At 43.9% G+C, this 14,332-nt stretch overlaps 1 long non-coding RNA gene across 9 annotated transcripts in view; it reads right to left on the bottom strand.

Annotated features, from left to right (window-relative positions):
- The window catches only part of LOC128327664 (uncharacterized), a 146,824-nt gene extending 133,525 nt beyond the window's left edge, over positions 1 to 13,299 (bottom strand). For 3 of the 9 annotated variants that reach the window (XR_008308730.1, XR_008308733.1, XR_008308734.1), the window contains exons 1-2: positions 13,098 to 13,299; positions 4,070 to 4,363 (exon numbers count right to left, since the gene is read on the bottom strand). This is a non-coding gene — a long non-coding RNA (uncharacterized LOC128327664). The remainder of the gene's footprint in view (positions 1 to 4,069; positions 4,364 to 13,097) is intronic. The other 6 variants (XR_008308728.1, XR_008308732.1, XR_008308731.1 and 3 more) reach the window with 3 other exon arrangements.
- Between the last annotated feature and the right edge of the window lie 1,033 nt (positions 13,300 to 14,332).

The following is a 14,332-nucleotide window of genomic DNA, read 5'->3' as shown; positions in this document are numbered from 1 at the left end:
CTCCCGAAACTCCCTTTCTGCCCTGAATCTGCCCCAAAGAAAGGTTTTTAATGTATCTGTTTTTCAGGGTTTTAAACTGTTTTATTGTGTTATGTTATTTTATATTTTTAATTGTTGATTGATTTTAACTGTCTTTGTTTTATTTGTAAACTGCCCTGAGCCAGCATTGGAAGGGTGGTATAAAAACTGAATCAATCAATCAATCAATCAATCAATCAATCAGACATGCCAACTTCAGAAATTCTTAAAAAATCAGCCCCTTGCCCAATTCATATTAAATCTAGGTGGTAGCTTCTTTGCACCCATTGGGCAATACCACCCACCCCACAACGCACCCTGAGCCACCCTGGTGCCACCCTCCGGGGAGTTCTAACTAAGGCTGCTGAAATCCCCATTATTCCCTTTGGGAAAAAGCTTAAAGACGTGTAAACTTCAAAAATTCTTTAAATATCACCCCTTTGCCCAATTTCTTTGAAATCTGGGTGGTAGCTTCCACCCATTGGGCACTACCACCACACACACACACACACACACACACACACACACTCTTTTGGCCCCGTGACCCTCCCCCCAAATCTATTCGGATTTGGAAAATTTGGGTACAAATCAAGGGGTGATTCGGGGGGGGGGGTCAGATTCAGACCCAAAACAAATGGGGTGTGTGTGTTAATTTGGGTACAAATTGAAATTAAAAAATTGATTCGTGCACACCCCTATTATGCATGCCTCTATGAATTGGTGCTGTAGGTGACCATTAGTGGATGGGCCAGACCTGCCTGTGACAATAAACATAATCCATTTCAAGATCTCAGTGTTTCATATTCTTTATCTCAGTAATCCTTACAACAGGCTAGTAAAATAGGCTGGCATGTTGATTCCCATATTTCTATAGCAGTCACGAGCTTCATCTGAAGCTCTCCACATGATGTAGGACTAAAACTCCCATTTTCTTCAGCCACAATTTATTGTGGCTGTGGATTATGGGAATTGTAGTCCAACTACAGCTGGAGAGCCTCAAGTTGGCCATCCCTGCATAAACTCTTCTTTTTATATATTTTATTTTTCATATCACTCTCAAATATGAGCTGCTACGTTGATCAGTTCGTGGTCACTCCTCAAGAAAGCAAAGGGATGCTTAGAAATTGAAGATGATTTTAACATTTCATCTTTTTGTTATTTTATTTGTTTCTGCTGAATAATTGTTTTAGGGTTGCTGCCTATGCAGCAAGCACACTGGGAAGCATTAGAAACGCAAATGAATAAGATAAACAGGATTAGTCTCCTAGAGAGGTGGGATCTAGAAAGCCTCCTGCCTTCTCCTACCTTAACTACAGCAAGACCACATTGGTCCTGCTGTAGGTCTTGGAGGGGGTAGCTGTGGGTCTTTGGTCCTTTCTCCCCTTATCTCTGGCCTCAAAACTCAACATCCCATTCCCATGGGATTTCCTTTCCTTTACCAAAGCTTCGCCATTACTGCAAAGTTTAGAAGTATATGATGGTTCTTCCTATGCCATTTTTGCTTTTTCTACTGATTTTGATGGGGAAATATACACAAAGCCTAATCTTGACCTTGGCCAAATGAGACAGAAATGGTAATAGAAGTGTTTGAAAATAAATCTTACAAGTTTAGTTCATCTTTTGATTCCAAGACAGCTTCAATGCAAATCATGCCAAGAGCTTACACAATATGTTCCAATTCTAACTTGGCTGAAACTGGCCCACAAACAAAACTGAGAGAATTTTAATAGGATTATATACCAGTGATGAAATACACATTTGGATTCCTTTGCTAACAACCTAAAGTCTATCTTTGGATACTTCCAATACTTCTTTTACAGAGGAAAATGTCTCTAAATGTTCAATTTCATTCTTAAATTGGTCAATCTTCATTATTTAGTTCTGTGGTGACATGCATTATATATAAAATGCGATAAAGTGTGCATTTACCACAAGCAGTCTTCTTAATCAGCATGATAGTTACTGTTGGCAAGACAAGTGCTTATGAAGTATGGCATTGCTGTCGGCAAAACTATTTATCTGCATGACACTGTGTGTCGCTTTTGAACTTCGACTTGACATCCTTAAAATTACATTTTCATCAATCTGAAAGATCAAGCTTCCTGTGCTGACTCACTTGGGTCAACATTTTGCAAGTGACTGGATTTACCACTTGAACCATAAACCCTTTGTGAATAATGTTGTGCATTGATGTCTGATAGCCTGGGGCACAGATCATGGTTTTAGAGCCAAAGAAGGGATGTCAAAGCAAAAGCATTTCTCTTTCTGCATACAGGATGACTTATCCCAAAGAGATGCCTCATATGGTCGTTTTCAACTCACTTGCTAAACTATACAATTTTCTGAATTCCAGTCACAGTAAACATCATAGCAGGAACATTTCCATATCCCATAAATCTTACTTTTAGTACTTTGGCCATAATTCAAAAACTCACGCTGCCTCACCTGCCCAAAGGACTTAATTGGGACTGGAGATAATTTTTCAGTGGGAGAGCGTTAGGACTGATTCCCAGGTAGCACCGTTTATAGTCTCAGCTGAGACAGGAATTTCAAATGAGGAATAAGAATACAAAAGCTGCTGCTTGCTACAGTTGACTGTGGTGATTAGTGGGTTTCATCTGTCTCAATACCTGCTGCTTAAAGATGGATGAGAAGCAAGACACAGCTGGATATTTGATCTTGAAAACAGTGATACCTGACATATCTTGGTTGCATATCATCACCACTGACTGTAAGTTGTTAAAAACATTTTAGTTGTAGCTACTGCTTTGAACAAAACCTACTTTTGATAATTTTAAAACTTTAATTGTTTTCTTAAGCGATCTCACAAGACCCCTGAAAGATATGTAAAAATTTAACAGTATTCACCTTGCACCCAGGAGATGAATGACATTAGACAGTGATTCAGCCTGTGCTCAGCTATGCAACTCTGACCAAACGGAGCAACTACAGGGAGGCAACCTGGGCCGGAAAAAATTTTTAAACAACAATTGTCTACAGTCAATCACATGATACTCCTGGATCATGTGATGTTTTCGAAGAGGTTCCAGGTTAAGCTGCTTCATTTCACTGAGCAACTGGGATACTCTGCTCCTGATGTTTCTTATCAGGTAGTTCATGCATCTGTGTCCTACATCTGCCTCCATTTGCTAAGAACATGGCCAGGTAGAGGAAGTGGTGCTGATGCTACTACTGGGTGTGGATTGAGCACAAGAAGTAAATGCTTCAGCACTCTCCTCCTGGTTCTCACCCAGCTTCCTCTCCTCTGCCTGCCTAACCTCTTGAACCAGGAGGGCCCTCCACCTGGGCAGCTTGCCAAGAGTTATGGCATTGTCCTTCAGAGTTGGGTCACAAGGCAGGTCAAATCATGCACTGCCGATTGACCCAACCTGATGCTGAGCCAATCTACTATTCCAGTCCTCAACCAACCTGAAAGGGCACATGCCTCCCTGAACTGCAAGGGTGCATGCCTCCCAGTGGTCAGAGAGGTCTGGAGCTCACTCATCATCTTCTCCAGGAGAAGAGCGGTGGGCAAAGCCTGGCTCAGAGCTGCTGACTCAAGCTGCTTGTCACAAGGAGGAATGGCTCAAGTGCCAAGACCAGCTCGGAAATGAGCTTCAATCCGTGGTGGAAAGGACGCACTCCGAAGCCACAGTTCCTCACCAGGGTGTGGCTGGCCACCTCTAACTCCTGGAGCTGGAGCAAGAGAAAGGTGGAGTTCCACCGCATCTCAACCAGTGTTCTCTCTAATTTTTTTCATCTGCTTGTGGAATGAGTTTTGTTCTGTGTGCACAAATGCATGCAGAGTGGGGCCTTCCTGATTCAACCTAAGCAGGATCTAAAATTAACTGAGTGGATATAAAAAAACTTGTGAGTGCACGTGCGCACACACACACACACACACACACACAAAACAATTCATAGAATTCCAATCCTAAAACCACATAAAAACAAAAGCACACATCCTCCCAAACACTAAACCTAAAAGAACCAAACTACAAAACTAACGAACCAGAAAAAAATTAAAAATGGGATGTGGGGGGGGGCTCACCAATCTGACATGATGACGAGGCAGGCAATCCATAGGAAGGAGGGTGATAATATTTTTTTTTAAGGCAGGGTCAGCAGGCAGCATTATCAGCAGGTCAGCAGGAGCAGAAGAGAAGGTCAGGGTCCAGAGAAGCAGAGCAGGTCAGAGTCCAGCAGAGCAGGTCAGGGTCCAGAGAAGCGGAGCAGGTCAGGGTCCAGAAGCAGAGCAAATCGGGCTCCAGAGAAGCAGTAGGTCACAGGTCAGGGTCCAGAGAAGCAGGGGTCATGGGGGCAGGGGGTCCACACAGCGGCAAGTCTACATTCCAAAACAGCAAGAGCATCAGCAGCAAAAGCCAGCAGCAGCACAGCCTGAGCTCAGAGCAAGAGCAAAGCGAGAGATAGAGCAAAGCCAGGCAGGTACTGCCTGGCTTTAAATACACTTTGAAACTCCCTCCTTTTTGCTCCCCCCACTCATGTCCCACCCCCACCTAGACAATGGGGGCAGAGTTGCCCTGACAACACAAAGATTTGAATGACAACAAGCCAACCAGTTTAAAAGAGATTGCTAGCCAATCAAAAGACAATGGCCAGAAAGTAAACACGAAGGCAGGGAAAAAACAGCACAGTAATGGCGGCCACCACATTCAGACCATTGGACCGGTTTGAACCCGTTCAATTTGAACCGGTTCGATTTGAACCAGGGCTCTGTTCTTTTTGAACCCGGACCAGTCACCTCTTTTCAGAAGCTAGCCTGGTTTGAACTAAAACCAATTGAACCAGTCTCAAACCAGTTTGAGTCAAATCTGGTTCAAACCGAACCAGTTCTGCACACCTCCACTGTCAAATGTTCACAATAACTGAAGATTATCTACCAGACACTGCCAAATATTGAGAGATCATTAATTTTTTTCCTGAAGAGCCACATATTTGGACAATATTCATAATCAAAGTATGTATATGGGGGTGGGAATTCATTTCAGCTCCACTTTTAGGTTCATAAATGAGCCCCTGGTGGCGCAGTGGTAAAACTGCTGCCCTGTAACCAGAAGGTTACAAGTTCGATCCTGACCAGGGGCTCAAGGTTGACTCAGCCTTCCATCCTTCCGAGGTCGGTAAAATGAGTACCCAGAATGTTGGGGGCAATATGCTAAAAATCACTGTAAACCGCTTAGAGCAGTGTTTCTCAACCACCGGTCCCTGGACCGCTGCCGGTCCCCGAAGGGTTGAGTGCCGGTCCCTGACTGGGAGTCAACCCACCCCCAACTGAAATCAAGGCACTCACTTCCTCAATTTTGCACATGGCACGGAAGAGGAAGAGTATCACGGAGGCATGGGACCCTTCTTGTGCCTTGCCTCCACGTGCTGCTGAGATCTTCCTACAGCTATCTTATTCCCTATCTTTACAGCTTCAAACTGTGTGCGATGCGGGGGCATGGAGGAAAAAGTATGGCAGTGGGCGCCACTTGAAGGGCTGCTGGTTCTTGCATGCTCATTGTTTGCAGCCAAAGGTTGGTTGATTGAAACCCAGCTGCCTGTTGTGGTCGAGGCGCCTTGAGAGGGAACGCTGTTTCCCTCTTGCATCAGTGGGGCTTGCTTGTATGTTGTTTTCATTGGCACCATGTAGCTTTTGAATTTTTCTAATGGCCCAACATCCCCTCTCCATTGAGTAATCACAAGCACCTCCACTCCAGACATACTGGAGACAAATTTGTTCACCCAGGCTTTTAGATTCAGGGGTTCTCAACCTTGGGTACCCAGACGTTGGTGGACTTCTACTCCCATAATCCCCAGCCATAATGGCCAAATGCCATTGTTGTTGGGGGTTATGGGAGTTTAACTGAGGGACCCAAGGTTAAGAACCCCTAATATTCAATGTTTGCAAAAGATTCCAAATTTTATTATTTTAATGCTTATATTATTTTCATTCTAAACTGCCCAGAGATGCAAGTTTTGGGCAGTATAGAAGTCTGATAGATAGACAGACAGACAGACAGACAGACTTGAAACCCCTTTACTAACTCCTGGTCGGGAAACTGCGCATGAAGAATGTAGCGGTCCTTGAAACGCTGCACGAAGAATTTAGCGGTCCTTGACTCCAAAAGGTTTGAGAAACACTGGCTTAGAGAGCTCCGGCTATAGAGCGGTATATAAATGTAAGTGCTATTGCTATTGCTATAAATCACCACTGTGCATCCCATATTCTAGAATACTGGGACACGTATAGTATGAACTCCAGCTCAGGGGCGTAACTACCATTAGGCAAGGGGAGGCGGTTGCCTGGGGGCCCCACTGCCTTGGAGGGCCCCCCAGAGACACCTCACATGACTCCCCATTGCCCCCTGCCCAGCCCTAAGGACCCTCAGCCACTTGCCCTGTTTGCCCTCTCTCCTGCTTGTTCTCCTGGCCGGCAATCGAGCAGCAGACAGGCTGCAAAGAGCTCCTTTTCTCCCGCCTCTCAGCTGATCGGCGGGTGGGCGGGGCTTCCAGGGAGGCCTCTGTGTAGGCCTCAGTGAAGCCTGAACTGGAATAAGATTGCAGGGAGGCCCCAAGCAAGCAAGGAGGCAGGCAGGCAGGCAGGCAGAGTGGTCCCCACAGCTCTCTGCAGCAGACCCTCTGCCCAGCCCAGCATTTTCCAGGTAGAATGTGAACTCCTTTTTGTGGTCACACACACCCCGCCCATATATAGGGATCTGCTTGCCATAGGGCTTTGATATGGCGGGGGAGAGACTGAGAAGTCTCTGAATATTTAATTTAAAACAGCTTGGAAAATTTGCTGGCTTAAAAAAAACTATCTAAAAAGTCCTATAAGTGGCTTGTTTCATGGCAGAAAATTATAAAAACTTCTGGAACAAACAATATTATATTTATTCATTCATTCATTCATTTATAAATGCACTTATGCTCATGTTGTTTTGCAACCCAGAAGGTCTGAGTGTGAACTGTGAAGCATGTGTGGTGCTTTTATTTTATTTTATTTTTCTTGTGTGTGAACTGCTCCCCAATAACTTGCAGGGACTTCAGGGTCAATCTGGCCAACATGTGAATGCAGCACCTCCATTCCAGAGGAGATGTGTGTTAAAGCGCTTTAAAAGCCTCCTGTGAAAAACCTCCTGCAATCAAACTTGACTGAATTTGTTCAGAATTCTGAGGGGAAACACATAGGCTCACCCTGCATGGTTGAAAGTCTCCTTTGCTAATCTGCAGCGAAGGTCCCATTTTAATAATTAGTGTTTCTAGTGTGTTCTAGGCATTAAAAGTAGCACAAATATATAGTACTCAGTGTATATCACTATATATTGTGAAGTGTCCGTGTGTGTATTCAGTGAAATGTATTTCCAGGCAGCATACTTATTTTGAAATATCAGACTTAAATCCTTGGGGGCCTGGGGTGTGTGGAGGCCCTGGACTTTGGGGGGGGCATTTTAAAATCTCATCTCTGGGCCCACTCCAACCTTGCTACGCCCCTGCTCCAGCTTGACATAGGGCAGTCATTATAGCAATCAGAAAGCAGGTCAAAGTTGTAAGGCTTAAACTTAAGTTTGGTTTGCTTTCTGATTACAACACCCGCAGCTAAACCTCACACTGCTGCAGTATTCATCTATTCAACACACAAGTCAGATTTTTTTTTAAAAAAAAAATCCAGTTTTAAGTCAGGATACTTTACATTTAACCTTACTTATAGTAAGGTCATGCTGAACCACAACTGGGATATTGCTGATATCATCCATGGTAAATGAAAGTTCCCCATGTGCTCACAGAGCTTGACTATGGGATGCCATATGCTCAGTTTTCTGGACCACAGCCAAAGTCTCTCAGAATCAGGAAGAAAAAAGCTCTCCCAATTGCCTGGAAATGATATATTTACAGAGCAAGGAAAGAATAAAGATTACACATCAGCCTTTATGGAAGCCACACGAAGGCTGAAGATAGTTCAAGGAAATGAGGAAAGTAATTCAGTTTTAATGTTTTAGTAAGCTGTCACTTAATAAATATATGATCATTGCATACTTTTTTATTGTGATCAATCTAAGTGTAAATTGCTTTTATGATGGTCATCAACATTGCATCCCTCAGAACAGAAAATATGCCAGGCATATATTTGTTCTTTTATAAATATTAACGGATGCAATATAACTTTTCAAGAAATAATTTGATCATATTTGTTTGCAGTAAATCATAGTTATAACCTTGGAGGTTTATTTTACTCAGAACAGACATGTTCACCTTGAAGGCTAGTTTTTCTTCATCCCTCCCGGCCCTCCCCCCCACTCCCGCATATGTAACACGTGTTGATAAGCTTTCCTGTCCACTCAATAAAAATATGTCCTAAATTGTTGCCATATAATTAAACAATTACCATTAATTTAATTAGGCTATTTTTATATCCAGACCTTTGACTCTCAGTAGTGCTTTGAAAATTGTCAGCTTGTTTTTCTTTCTCTCTGTCTGCTAAATTGCTTTCATAATGGTTGATTTTGCTAAAATGGTCCATCATTGCTATTTGCATTAGTGCTCATTAGTATATTATCCCTGCCTATTGCTAAAAATAAATTGAAGCACATTAGGGGTTTCTCTCATTTTCTATTGATGTGGCTAGATAAGAGAATAATTTCCCACTGTATGATAAAATATCTAAAGCAGAAGCCACCCCAAATTTTGCTTATCAGAAATAGCCTCCCTATATAGTATTTCTGTTTACAATGTATCTGCAAGATAGAATGTACATATTCAAAGCTGTTTACCTTATCCTACTTATCATTCTTTGCACCATCTTTCGCACCCATTCTTTCCAGAATAAAAGGCAGCATCCAGACTAGTTAAGCATCCAGATCAATGTTGTCTCTAATTTTCTTCATTTGTTTGCACAATGGGTTTTGTTCGCATGGTAGAATCAAGGTAGTGTGTTTGCACATGCATTCAGAGTGGGGCCTTGCTGATCCAACCTGAGCAGGATTTAAAAGTAACTGAGCGGACATTAAAAAAATGTGTGAACATGCGCATGTGCGCACGCCTTTGAGGGAACACTGATCCAGACTAGTTATTCATAACCAGGTTTATATGAGTAACCTAGATCCTATTAATTTCAGTGGGACTTATTCCCATTTAGTTTTGATGCTGCTTATTCCCATTTAGTTTGGATGACTACTTTAGTTTTGATGCTGCCCAGAATGGAGATATTCCATTTTGTTCAATTTTAACAAAATTCTCTGTACACCTGCGCGTGCGCGCTCTCTCTCTCTCGTCTCCATAAAGTTTGTTTCATAATTCTATGTGCAGTAAATGCTCTATGTGGATGTTATCCTCTTAATGTCACTGGATGCGGAATGGGGAATTGGAGTGCACCCATTAGCCATACCCCCTACATTGATTCACCCAGTTCCCACCCATGGGAGCCTGTGCATTCAGCACACTTCTGTTAAGGGCAGCACTGAACAGGGTAGGTTCCCCCATGTGATTTAGAACCCTGCCATGGCTGAGCAAATATGTGAACTTCCCTGCTTCGTTCTATTAATCATAATGCTGCTCTTAGTCTGAAATGTATTGGCTGTAAATTATTCATGGTTGTTAATAGTGTACAGAGTGTGGAAGACAGCCTTCTGCTTGCTGAAGGATTCCTTGCATGAATGCAACTCATCTTCCACTCAAAGAAGGAGCTTCCATTAATGGTGCTTTGTGAACCAAAGGTTTGAATGCCACATGACAGGGGTTCCAAACTTGTGGTACTCCAGATGTTGTTGAACAACAACTTGCATAATCACTAGCCACAATAAATTGTAGCTGGGGGTGATGGGAGCCCCTGCCACATGGCATCATTTTCATCAGACCTTGTGGTTTAAATTCACTGCACCACTCATTTCTTGACAGGGTGTATTCACATGCCATGCAGCAAAACCAATTGTAATATTTCCTATATGTTCTACAGCTTTGTGTTTTCCTTACTTGAGGTGTACAACACCATCCGTGTTTTGGTCATTACATTCATCAGTTTTATCTTGCAGCTAGTTTACAAAGATACAACCCAAAGTTTATCTCAGTGGAAGAGTTATAAGCAGGGGGGAGACAGCATTGAGTGAATAGGTTCAAAGAACCCAGGCCATCAATGAAAAAGGCTGCTGGAGCCCTCGTTATGTATGACATCACACACAAATAAAGGGGCATGGCCCGACTCTCAGAGTGCCCATCCCAGCCCCCCTGATCTCATTCCCAGGCAGTGCTTGTTGCTGGGTTGTGTTTATTTCCCTTCCTCTCCCTCGCTGGAGGGAGATGAATGGAAATAAATGCATCCAGCAGCAAATGCTGCCTGGAAATGAGCTTGGAGAGCTTCCATGGGCCCCTCCCCTTGTGTGTGATGTCACATGCAAAGGAGGCAGGGCCCGGGCTCCATGAAGCCTGTGCGAACCTTCTGGAGCTCATTTCCTGGCAGTGCTTGCTGCTGGGCTGTGTTTATTTCCCTTCCTCTTCCTCCAGCAAGAGAGAGGAAGCAGGGGCGTACCATTAATTAGGCAAAGGGAGACAAATGTCTCCTGGCCCACAGCCTCTGAGCACCCCCCAAGGCCGGCCCTTGCCCTTTCTCTATTCCGCATTTCTTACTCTTTCCCTTTTCCTGTTTCTGCAGCAAAGTGATCCAATACCCACTTCTTCTTTTTCTTTTTGCCTCCTGCCTGCCTCTCAGCATGGCTGATCCCGGCTGGCCGTGTTCTGCGCAGACTCAGTCACTGAAACTGAGAGCATGCCGATTGAGTGAGGCAACACAGGCACGAGTCAGGCAGCAGCAGTGAGAGGGAGTGCTGGAGCTCTGAAGCCAAGCTGCTGGCTTGTTGCCTTTTTTGTTGCTGACAGACTGAGTCACAAGAAGGCAGGGGGTAAAGTAAATGCGAGTCGTATTAGGCAGGGGGAGGGGAAGAAGAATGTATAGGAAAAGAAACTGCCTGAGGGCTGCACAATTGCCTTGTTCTGCTGTGCTGATTGACCCTCAAGAAGACAAGACAAGGGGAGGACGGTAAACAAAACTTTTATTTTTAAAAGTAACCATCGGGTCGAAGGAACAAGTGGAATATGAAGAAAACAAATGAAAAAAGAGGGAAAGATGATGAGAAAGGGGTGGGGGCTGCCTTGGTACTGCTGTTTCACAAGATGGGGAGGAATGATGGAAGGTAAAAGAAACTTGTATTTTTAAAAGTAAGCATGATGGAGGTAGAGAGAACAGTTGGTATTCAGTTTTGGGATCTTGCAGGCTGAGTCATCCATTTGATAAGGGGCTAAAAAGCTGCTGAATATATGCTTTTAAAAAAAAGACTTGCATCAAAATAAGACTTTGCAAATCAGTTGATGATGGGGATTTTTTTTAAGCTGCCTTTCTCCCCTGTCCCTGAAATGCTTACTACTTAAATCCCAAAAAACCTGGTATGACTCCATGTATTCCATTCTGTTTTCTGGTTTGAAATCAAATTAGGAGATAGAGATTGATTGTCTAATGATTACTGATTGCTGGTGGGTGACATCTCTTTCTGTTGGCATAGCTCAGGGTAGTGTTTGTATGGTTCTTTCTTCCTACTTTCATTCTTACAACAAACTTGTGAGGTGGGTTAAGATGAGAGAGTATCTAGTTTATCCCCTCAGCTTCCTGGCTGAGTATGGAAGAATTTGAACCCAATTTTCATCAAACACTCTAACCAGGCTTTTCACTAAGTGGGGTACTGAGTGCAGGAGAATAAGGAGACTAAACTCCTTATTTTATCTATGGAACAAGTACTGGAGTGGCTAAACATTATTAAGGTTGGCTGGCATAAACTAAAAACACACACAAACGCACACTTACTCCATAGTAAACCTGTGTTCACTGGGATGAACTCAAGATATTTTCTTGTTCAGGACTGAATCTGTTCCCTATTAGTTGGTTGAGATATATGTGCAAATATGAAGTGGAAGAATGGGAAAAACTGTGAAATCCATTTTTTCTTTCATATTTGTGGATGTGTCTGTGTGTGTACACTTTTATCTATAATGGCACACAAAATTTGCACACATTGCCTTGATACTGCAGCCCAAAGCAAAACTCATTCTGCACATGGTTGAAAGAAAATAGGTGGAACACTGGTGCTGAGGGCTGGCTGACATCCAAAGCAGAAGAGCAGCAGCACAGGGTGAGAATCAGAGCAGAGGGGCAAAGAGCAGACAAAGAGCCCTGTGGCATGCTAAAAGCAGAAGCAGGCATTGGGTAGAGTGACATCAGAAAGCTGATGATTCCCACTAATTTAACAAGAGCAAGTTTAAAAAACCACCCTCTCTACCATGGCTGGCCTTGTGCTAATTGCTTAGCTTTCAGCCTTGGTGCTCATTACCAGCATGGTTCCCTGTGACTAGGTGTTTGTGCAGTTCTGCTTCCCAGTGTTCTGTGTTTTATGTTAGAATCCCTGATGAGGCTTGATTTTAAAACCAATATGCCCCCCTGTAGCTAATGGAGACTTGGAAAATGGCAGATTTAAGCCTAGCCTTTGTCTCAGAGCAAGTCCATGTGGGAGAAAGGAAAATGCTGATTCATTCCCGCCATGTTTGCTCAACAAAGGCTGTTCCTTTAAACCTAACCTGGTAGAAAATACGCTGCCACCAGACCCTATTTTACAGGGTTTCCCTCCTCCCTGGATTTGGGGGTGTGTCCAGGGAGACCCTCTTCCTCTTTACAAAATGGAAAAATACAAAAACCTCCCATGTGTAGCCTACGCGTGAGGAGAAACACTTGGTAGGTTACTGAACAATTAACCTTGAGGTGTGTCTACACCAGCGTAAAAAAAAAACCCTTTCCAGAGTTAAAAATCCACTCAGAGGCAGGTGAAATTACAAAGCATAAAAAGAGAAAACTTTATTCAAAAGACTACAGACTGCTTTGGTCTGAGGCTCTAGCAGGTTCAGTTGTACATAAAACACAATAGACCAGTTGTAAGGACTTGCAAAGCACTAAAATAAAGAAATCTGACGCCGGCTACCTAACACACAGTTCCCTGGCTAAACCCTTCTCCGAAGCCAAGTCCTGGCTTTCTCTCGGAACTCACCAAAACCATGGTAGAGATTTCAGGCTCCTGCAGAGCTCCTGGTTGCTGCCGTGGCTTGGCCAGCCTACCTGTTGCTTCCGCTGCCTGGCTCCAACTGAGAGAACAAAGAACCCCTTCACTTCCAGCTGCCAGGCCCTCTAAGTCCCGGTCACAGTGTGCTGAGTGGCTGATCCCTAGAGGTCACTGCCTGACAGACAAGACAGAGCCCCCTTCCGGTTCACTCCTTAGGGTAAGCAAGGGGCCAACTGCTACACACACACACACACACCACAATTCTGTTCTCAGTCCTTCTAGGAACCTGCATGGCTTGTGTAATCCCAGAGGCATCTGGGCCAGTTACACCAGTTAGGACAGTTTTCCTTCTAAGACCTTCATAGGAACAATGGAAGCTGTCTTAAAACAAGTGAGACCATTGGTTCACCTAGCTCAGTATTGCCTACACAGATTGACAGTGGCTTCTCCAAGGTTGCAGGTAGGAGTCTCTCTCAGCCCTATCTTGCAAGGGATAGGGAACTTGGAACCTTCCACATGCAAACATGCAGATGCTATTCCCAGAGCGGCCCCAACCCCTAAGGGGAATATTTTACAATGCTCACACATGTAGGCTCCCATTCAAATGCAAACCAGGGCAGACCCTGCTTATCAAAGGGGATCATTCATGCTTGCTACCACAAGACCAGCTCTCTACTCAGGGCCTTGAACTCTGCTCAGGTCTTGAGATCTAGTACTCAACTAAAATACATAAACCACAACATTGGCTGTGGTAACCCCTGCTAACATGGCAAAGAGGCACTTTTAAACGTGGTGATTATCTTTATTTAGCAGAGAGACAGTAACTGGCCCTATCCACCCCCAGCACAGTACCTCCAGTGACTGTTGCTGGTGTCTATCTTCTGTTTCATTTTAGATTGTGAGCCCTTTGGGGACAGGCATCCATCTTATCTTATTTATTTATTATTTATCTGTGTAAACTGCCCTGAGCCATTTTTGGAATAGTGGTATAGAAATCGAATCAATAAACAAACAAACAAACAAACTCCACTCAGGGCCTTGAGTGGAGTCCTGGAAGGAAAGTTGTCCTACTAGGTGCCTGAGTAGCTCAGCTGCTTCAAGGCTACTCAGGCAACCAGAAGGACAACTAAAGGGGGAAAGTCAGTTTTTTAAATGATGCCTCAGCCAGCAATGCAGCCAGTGGGTTGAGTTCTCCCTCTGGAGGAAGAAAATGCAAGAAAGCC

This window comes from Hemicordylus capensis, chromosome 5 (genome assembly GCF_027244095.1).
Source record: "Hemicordylus capensis ecotype Gifberg chromosome 5, rHemCap1.1.pri, whole genome shotgun sequence".
In the NCBI taxonomy this organism is placed as follows: Eukaryota; Metazoa; Chordata; class Lepidosauria; order Squamata; family Cordylidae; genus Hemicordylus; species Hemicordylus capensis.
Note: the sequence above shows the minus strand (reverse complement) of the source record. Positions and strands in the feature narration are given on the sequence as shown.